The sequence below is a fragment of the Embiotoca jacksoni genome, unplaced genomic scaffold, assembly GCF_022577435.1.
Source record: "Embiotoca jacksoni isolate LCO1_2020_lvr unplaced genomic scaffold, fEmbJac1.0.p SCAF_34, whole genome shotgun sequence".
NCBI classification, from domain to species: Eukaryota; Metazoa; Chordata; class Actinopteri; family Embiotocidae; genus Embiotoca; species Embiotoca jacksoni.
Window position 1 is genome coordinate 1,295,857 of NW_027185386.1, and position 7,682 is coordinate 1,303,538.

A 7,682-nucleotide genomic window follows, 5' to 3' on the forward strand; every position below is an offset into this window, starting at 1 on the left:
ATCCGGTCTCACACAGGATTCATTCTTAAAGGGCAACTTCACTGATTTTTAGCAGTTTTCCAGCATTTATCAAATTGAAGGTGCACGTATCTCAATTTGAGCACTTACACTTACACAAGGTCATTCACACCAACAAGTATGGCAACATGTTCCATTGCAGAAAGATTATTTTCAAACTGCTGAAAAATCACATCTAAGGAAGCTGCAGCTGTTGCAGCAAACACCTCACTAAATAAATGCAAGGTGTAAAACAGTGACACTATAATGTGGTTGGATAGAATCCATAAGTATCTTTATTGTGTGCATGAAACAGAGAGTTAAAAAAAAGAGTTAAAGGGCCAAACAAAGCCTGCAGAATTTTTTTTGGAGCAGGAAGTGACCATATTTGGGTTTGCGGGGAGGAGCAAACTGTGGATACTCTATGCCCCGCCCACCTATAGCAGAAACCTGAGTGCACCACTGTGTGGATTGACTTGCTTTTGGAGTCTGCCTCAAGTGGCCATTCGAGGAACTGCAGTTTTTAGAACTTCCCTGTTGGCTTAATTTTTCAACCCCCTTCGGGCCCTTTTAACTGTTTTAAACCTTTTCACTCTAATTTCACCTCCTCACAACAAACAGAGTGCCCAGTTTTACGTCACTTTTCAGTCACTTGAACATTTTATTGTTGGATATCGGACAGAAAATGTCCATCAGGTTTTTTTCCACACCTCCTGCTGATGTGACCTGCTGATACAGGAGTGGAGAAGACACCTCCTGTGTTCACTTTGGTTGTGTCACCTCTCGTCATGGATTATATATATAATGTTGTTCGTGTTAATGCATCAGCATCGTTGAGGAAAACTCATTTCCTTGTCCAGGATTTGGACCGAGCGAAGGGAGAATTATTTACATAGAAATAAAGCCGTTTTCAATCACATGTATTATTTATGTGAAACCATGCCTTCTGCTTCTGTCCTTCATCATTTCTCTCACTCATCATTATTCTTCACGATTCCTCAACTTTCACTGCATTTATTTTCCTTTCTGTTTTTCCCCTCACTGCTTCTCTCTCTCTCTCTCTCACACACACACACACACACACACACACGCACACACACACACGCACACACACACACACACACACACACACACACACACACACACACACACACACACACACACACACACACACCACTATCATTTATTATTAACATGCTTTTCATCAACGGTGACATTTCCATGCAAACTCACATATGTTTGTGCAACACGCGCCAGCACACACATCATGGATAATTAAAGGCGTGTTGCAGCGTGTTTGTTGGACCAGCTGACTCAGAGACTTTCACAGCCTTCATCACTACATGCAATATCTCACCTCTTCCTCCTTTTCATCCCTCTGTACTTGGCCACATCTCCGCATCCCTCCCTCGCTTTCTCTATTCATCACCGCCCCGTACTTTAAAAAAAAACATTTCTTCCCATCGCCCTCTCCTCCCTGCGGTGTCCTCCATCTGGAGGTCAGACAGTGAAGGGCACTCGGAGAGGGGGGAGGAGGGCTGGAGGGGGAGGGATGAAGGAAGAAAGGCGTCTTGTGTTTTTTACAAATGGGCTGGAAAGAGACGTGCTTTTGTGTTTCGTGTGTGCAACAGGAGGCCTGAGGAGGTCAGAAAAAAAAAGCAGGAAGAAGGACACCCCCCACCTCCCCCCACCTCCCCCCACCTCCCCATTTTACATCCTCCATCGAATCTTTAAGGCTGATATGATACTGATATTTATTTTTTAGTGAAAATTGCCATCAGCCATAATTTCTCATTATTGATCTTTTAATTAGAAATGGTTCAAGTTCCCGAGTGTTTCTTCCTCCTTGGTGCAGCTGCTGAAACGGTATTTAGATCACTGAGGAGCAAAGATCTTTAAGTGATTGGTTAAATACATTTCTAATCAATCAAACCTCAGCAACAATCCTCCATGTGGCGCTCGTGACCACTGATGTTCCTTCTCTTTGCTGAGCGTTCGATCGCGTGAAGCACAGACTGATCGAACTGAAGTTGTTCCACATAAACTCACAAACAGATTTCATAACTGGATTTTTGATCACTAACAATCAAAAAACGGCAGATGTCGGTGACGTTTTGCTGCTCTGCAGCTCACAGGAGACACTTTATTCTGTCTCTTCTTGATTAATTGTGGTTGCGAAGGAAAGCCGACTTTTATTTTGTAAACAGCTACTAAAAACTAGAGGGAGTTAGTATTAGATGATACTTTTTGAAGTGTAAATCTATAGACTTTAAATAGAAATAAACATAATCTCCAAATTGTAAAAGTAAAGCCAATACAATATAGTGCAATACCACTGAGGGCCACTAAGGGCTAGCTCAAAAGAAAAACCTGGTTTGATTGATGTGCCTGTGGTACAGTCAAGTATAGGTGGGCGGGGCATAGAGTCCTCCTCAGCTCCAAATATGGTCACCTCTGGCTCCAAAAAAAAAAATCCAAGATGGCGATGTACCAAAATACCAGTTTGGATGTTTTGGTTTACATCATTAAGATGTATAACTCAAGCAACGGTTTATTTAATTCCTTTTAATTCTATTTTATTTGTAAGAGGAACAAAATATATATTTTTTTTTTCCAGAAGTTTTCACCGTCTCATTCATTTTGTTCCCTGTTGACTGAAATATGAGGCTTTCTGAAGAGTTTTGGAAATGAACAAGGCAGATGGGTGATTATTCAGTTTTCCCAATTTATTGGCTAATTCTCTCCTGAACATCTTGTCTGTCACTCATCGATCTGTTATCGAATCCTTTTATTTATTTATTTTTACCTTTGCTGTATTTCTGCAGCTTTGAACTCTCCCTGTAAACCACTCAGTTGCTCTCAATAAGAGATGAAACCTTACAAACCGATCGGTTCATGAAGTCCTCTGCTCTCCGCGGGTCCGTTCATTGCTGCCGGACACCCATTTTTTTTGCGGGTCAAATGAGGACGAGCGGGCACGCGCAGGTTTTGGGAGCTGCAGAGTCTCCTGTTAAAACTCTGCTGCGGCCGTTTTGTTGTCCTTTTAGAGGAGCACGTGCAGTGACTCCTACATGTGAAACACGGAACATGTGCGACTCGGAGATTATTCACTTTTTTGCGAGAAGAGCCGCGCGCTCGGATTTTGGTCCGGAGATGCGCACGTATGACGGGAGAGCAAACATAAACATACAAACATAAACATACGATCATAACATATAAACATAACATACAAACATAAACATACGATCATAAACATATAAACATAAACATACAAACATAAACATACGATCATAAACATATAAACATATAAACATACAAACATAAACATACGATCATAAACATATAACATAAACATACAAACATAAACATACGATCATAAACATATAAACATAAACATACAAACACATAAACATACGGTCATAAACATATAAACATAAACATACGATCATAAACATACGATCATAAACATATAAACATAAACATACGATCATAAACATATAAACATAAACATACGATCATAAACATATAAACATAAACATACGATCATAAACATACAAACATAAACATACGATCATAAACATACGATCATAAACATAAACATACAAACATAAACATATAAACATACAAACATAAACATAAACATACGATCATGTGGAGCTTTTCTGTCACCTCCTCCTCTCTCTCTCTCTCTCTCTCTCTCCCTCATCACACACACACACACACACACACACACACACACACACACACACACACACACACACACACACACACACACTGTACGCATCGCAGCGGTATAGCCTGACACGCGGGGCAGAAAAAAAGGCAGAGATGTGAGAGGAGAGAGGACAAGAAGGCGCGATCGTCCTCGAGTGCAGGAGGAGGAGAGGAGGAGGAGAAAAGACGTAGAGGGAGGGAGGGAGGAGGGAGGAGGAGGAGGAGGGAGGGAGAGTCGACGGAGGACAACTTGACATACGTGGAAGGAGGCTCTGACTAAGAGATGATGTGAGTGAATCCGTATCCCTCCTCTCTTCTTCTTCCTCTTCCGCCACTCATCCTCCAGCTGTTTCTCTGCCACCCCCCCCCCTCCTCTTCTGTCTGCATCGATGCCCCCCTCCCTCCCCCCCGCCCTCCCTCCATTCATGCTTTGTTTACAGCAAATGTGAGGAAAGGAGTGTGTTTGCGTGCATGTGTTTGATAAGAAAAAAACCCCAGGGAGGTGAGTTAAGTGTGATTTTTAAAGACACGCGGGGTCAATAACAGCGAGGGACATTACATCATGATCATTTCTCTTATCTTTTTTAAACGTTATGTCATGTGACGCCGATTCCTTTTTTCCAGACTTCCGCGAGGCCTCCGTCATCTGTGAATGAATTATAACGGAGACTTATCGCAGGCAACATCCGGTTTTATGAATGGAAAAATCACGACAGTGATAAATAGGCGGAGTGAAATACTATACATATAAACTATAGGCACAGCGGGGGGGGGGGGGAGAAGACAGCAGAGTGTGTGTGTGTGTGTGTGTGTATGTGTGTGTGTGTGTGTGTGTGTGTTGTGTGTGTGTGTGTGTGTGTGTGTGTGTGTGTGTGTGTGAAGCCCCCTGTGACAAACCCAATCACTTCTTTCTCTCTTTCTCTTTTTCTAAATTACCCTCATTTCTCTCTCTCTCTTTCTTTGTAAAGCCACCTTATTCCCCTTCCTCCCCCCCTCCCTCCTCTTCCTCCCCTCTCCTCTCTCTCTCTCTCTCTCTCTGTGTCGCAGTCACAGCAAACCATCTCTCTCTCTCCCTCCCTCCCTCCCTCCCTCCCCTCCCACTCCTCTCTGTCTTAAGTATGAAGGGGCTGGGAGAGCTCGGCCCTCTTCCTTTCCCTCTTCCATCTTTCTCTCCTCCTCTTCTTCCTCTCCTCCTCCTCCTCTCTCGCGGCTCGCGCTCGCTGCTGTCTCGCTGGAAGCCGAGAAGGAGCAGGAGAAGGAGGAGGAGGAGAGGGAGGGGAGGAAATGGCGATGGGGGCATGCGGCGAGGAGGATGTCTCCCTCTCCCTCTCCCTCTCTTCTTCCTGGCCGTCGCTCGGCCCGTGAATCGGAGCGTCTGGTTCATTTACAGGTAGCTGCCATGGCTTTTTATACCCCCCCCCCACTACCCTCACTCTTCTTTCCCTCTCTTCCTCCAGTTGCTGGGGGAGATGGTGTGTGTGTGTGTGTGTGGGGGGGGGGGGGGAGTAGGGGGGTTGCATGCATGTGCAGCATCATGGATGTCCGGAGCAGGATCGATGAGGCGGATTGACAGATGTTCCAAAGAATGACGGATGTGTTTGATTCAGTGTGTGAAGACGGACGAGCTGCTGCTGCTGCTGCTGCACAGCCCGCGTAGAGCAGTGCAGTCGTTCTCTGTTTCGCTGTATGAACATGTGTGTGTGTGTGTGTGTGTGTGTGTGTGTGTGTGTGTGTGTGTGTGTGTGTGTGTCGTTTCTCTTTCTTTCTCTCCGCTTTGAATCGCTCTCGTGAACAAACGTCCTCCAGCAGCGCTGCGCCGGCACGAGTGACACTCGCTGCTTTTTTTTTTTTTTTTTTGCATTGATGTGCAGATTGATTGCGCGTTTGTTTGTGTGCATGCATGACTTTGTGTGTGTGTGTGTGTGTGTGTGTGTTTGTGTGTGTGTCGTGTGTGTGTGTGTGTGTGTGTGTGTGTGTGTGTGTGTGTGTGTGTGTAGATTGCTGTTGTCCGACTAAAACACTAAAGGTGGGAAGCAGATTTCTCCCCTCTGTTGGCCGGCTGGTCGCATGTGTTCCTGTGATGTGTACCGTGTTTCTGTATATTTTATATTTTACCTGCGTGTGTGTGTGTGTGTGTGTGTGTGTGTGTTGTGAGAGAGAGAGACTGCCAACAGAAAGGAAACAACGCATGCTGAATGGTTTCAATGATGCAGCATGCATGACAAGTTCCAGCTTCCCTTTCTGACACCTCTATGGAAGCCCGCTTGGCCAAAACCTGTCCACTGCCTCTTTGCTTCTTCTACCTATGCCTGTGACACCGGCGCCGTGCACTCTGCTGCATTGTCCGGCTCAATCGCGTCCTTGATGAGTGAGGGTCAGCGGCCCTCTGTGGACCTGTTCTTCCCCGTCTGAATTAGATGGAAGAGACGGGAACAGATGTTGTGTTCAGGGAGAACAACCTGGAGACAAAACAATTTACAAACAACCTGAAAAAGTGTTGCTAAAAATCAGGATACGTGAAATGATATCCAGGGCAGCTTTACACGTTTAAGGGAGCCCACTAAGTCCTGTGTTTCTCTCATGATTTACACCCTGCAGCACATTTCCTGGTCTAGTATATTCACTCCTGCATCATGTGACACTCCTGGATGTTAAAGATGCTGACTGATCAGCTCGTGGTTTTATGTGAGGGACACTGAGGACTTCCAAGGACGCGCTGGTTTGTGAGGATAAACTAGGCTGCATTTGATCTGTTGAAATGGGACAGGCCCTCGTTCCCTTCGTGATGTAATCGGTACAGGGAAGCTAAACTTAAACGTCGCCTACTGTAACGCCACTTAAAGTTGATGACAATCGCTGAAGACAGCAGAGTTCGAGTTAGCCGCTGGTCGGATGGGATGAAACCTCAAATCCTCCCAAACACCTCGGAGTAGTTGCAGTGAGAAAGACTTTTCTTGGTTAGTGTCACTCTGTTGTCTCTGAAAGTTTCCGTGCAAAGTCTCTTCGGCGTTGATCAATCGAACGCTGCATTTTTTCTGCTGCTTTGCTTTCACCTTCCATCGTGTTGCTGATGGATGAACAGCCGGACCGGGCCACCCAGTAACCATTACTTTACAGTTTTTTATTCTGTGATGGATGGAATCGTTTTCTTGGGTCATTTCTGCAGCATTTTGTTCATGTAGTTCCTCAACTAAAAGTTAAAACGAGGAGCTTCCATCTGTTTTGTCTTCCTTGTTAATCGAGCTGAACTTTGTCGAGTGCACAAAGACATTTGTTGTTGGTGGTTAATTTTCCTGCACACAAGCTTCAATGAATGGGTTGCAGTGATTTTGTGATTGTGCAGCCTGCAGGGAGAATTAGATTTCACCAGTATTTGATTCAACTATTCTGCCAGGTTTATACTTTAGAAAAAAAAAGTGCATGAACGCAGGCTTTGCACAGCTCACTCCCGCCTTCATTTTTTTTTTGTGTAAAAGTTATTACATGCGGCGTCCTGTGTGTTAATTATTCACTCGGCCCTTCAGAGCGTTTGAGGATCTGGACTGGTGCAGCAGAGATGGATGTAAGAGGACAAGAATAACAAAGAGACGAAGCCTTGGCAGAGACAGAGAGACTCTCACAGCCCGTGGAGAGCATCACACACACTCAATAGACTGAATGAGAAATATCAACGAGGGGGAAATGGGATTAGAGAAGAAAAAAAAAAGTTAGTGAATGATTAGAAGTTTGGAGAACAAGGCAGGGAGCCAATCCGGCAAGGAGTCGCCATCAGGATGGAAACATGGAAAAAGGCCGCGAGGAGAGAGAGAGAGAGAGAGAGAGAGAGAGAGAGAGAGAAAAGAGAGCGGGATGAACAGATGGAGTGGGCTGGGACTGTTTGGTGCACCATGGGATCACCAGCATGTGGTTACAGTATGTTACAGATGACACGGTGTGTGTACCTCCTCTGACTCACGGACCAACTGGATGCT

At 45.0% G+C, this 7,682-nt stretch overlaps 1 protein-coding gene across 1 annotated transcript in view; it reads left to right on the plus strand.

Moving 5' to 3' along the window:
- shank1 (SH3 and multiple ankyrin repeat domains 1) overlaps nt 1-7,682 on the plus strand; it is a 55,729-nt gene that overhangs the window by 43,541 nt on the left and 4,506 nt on the right.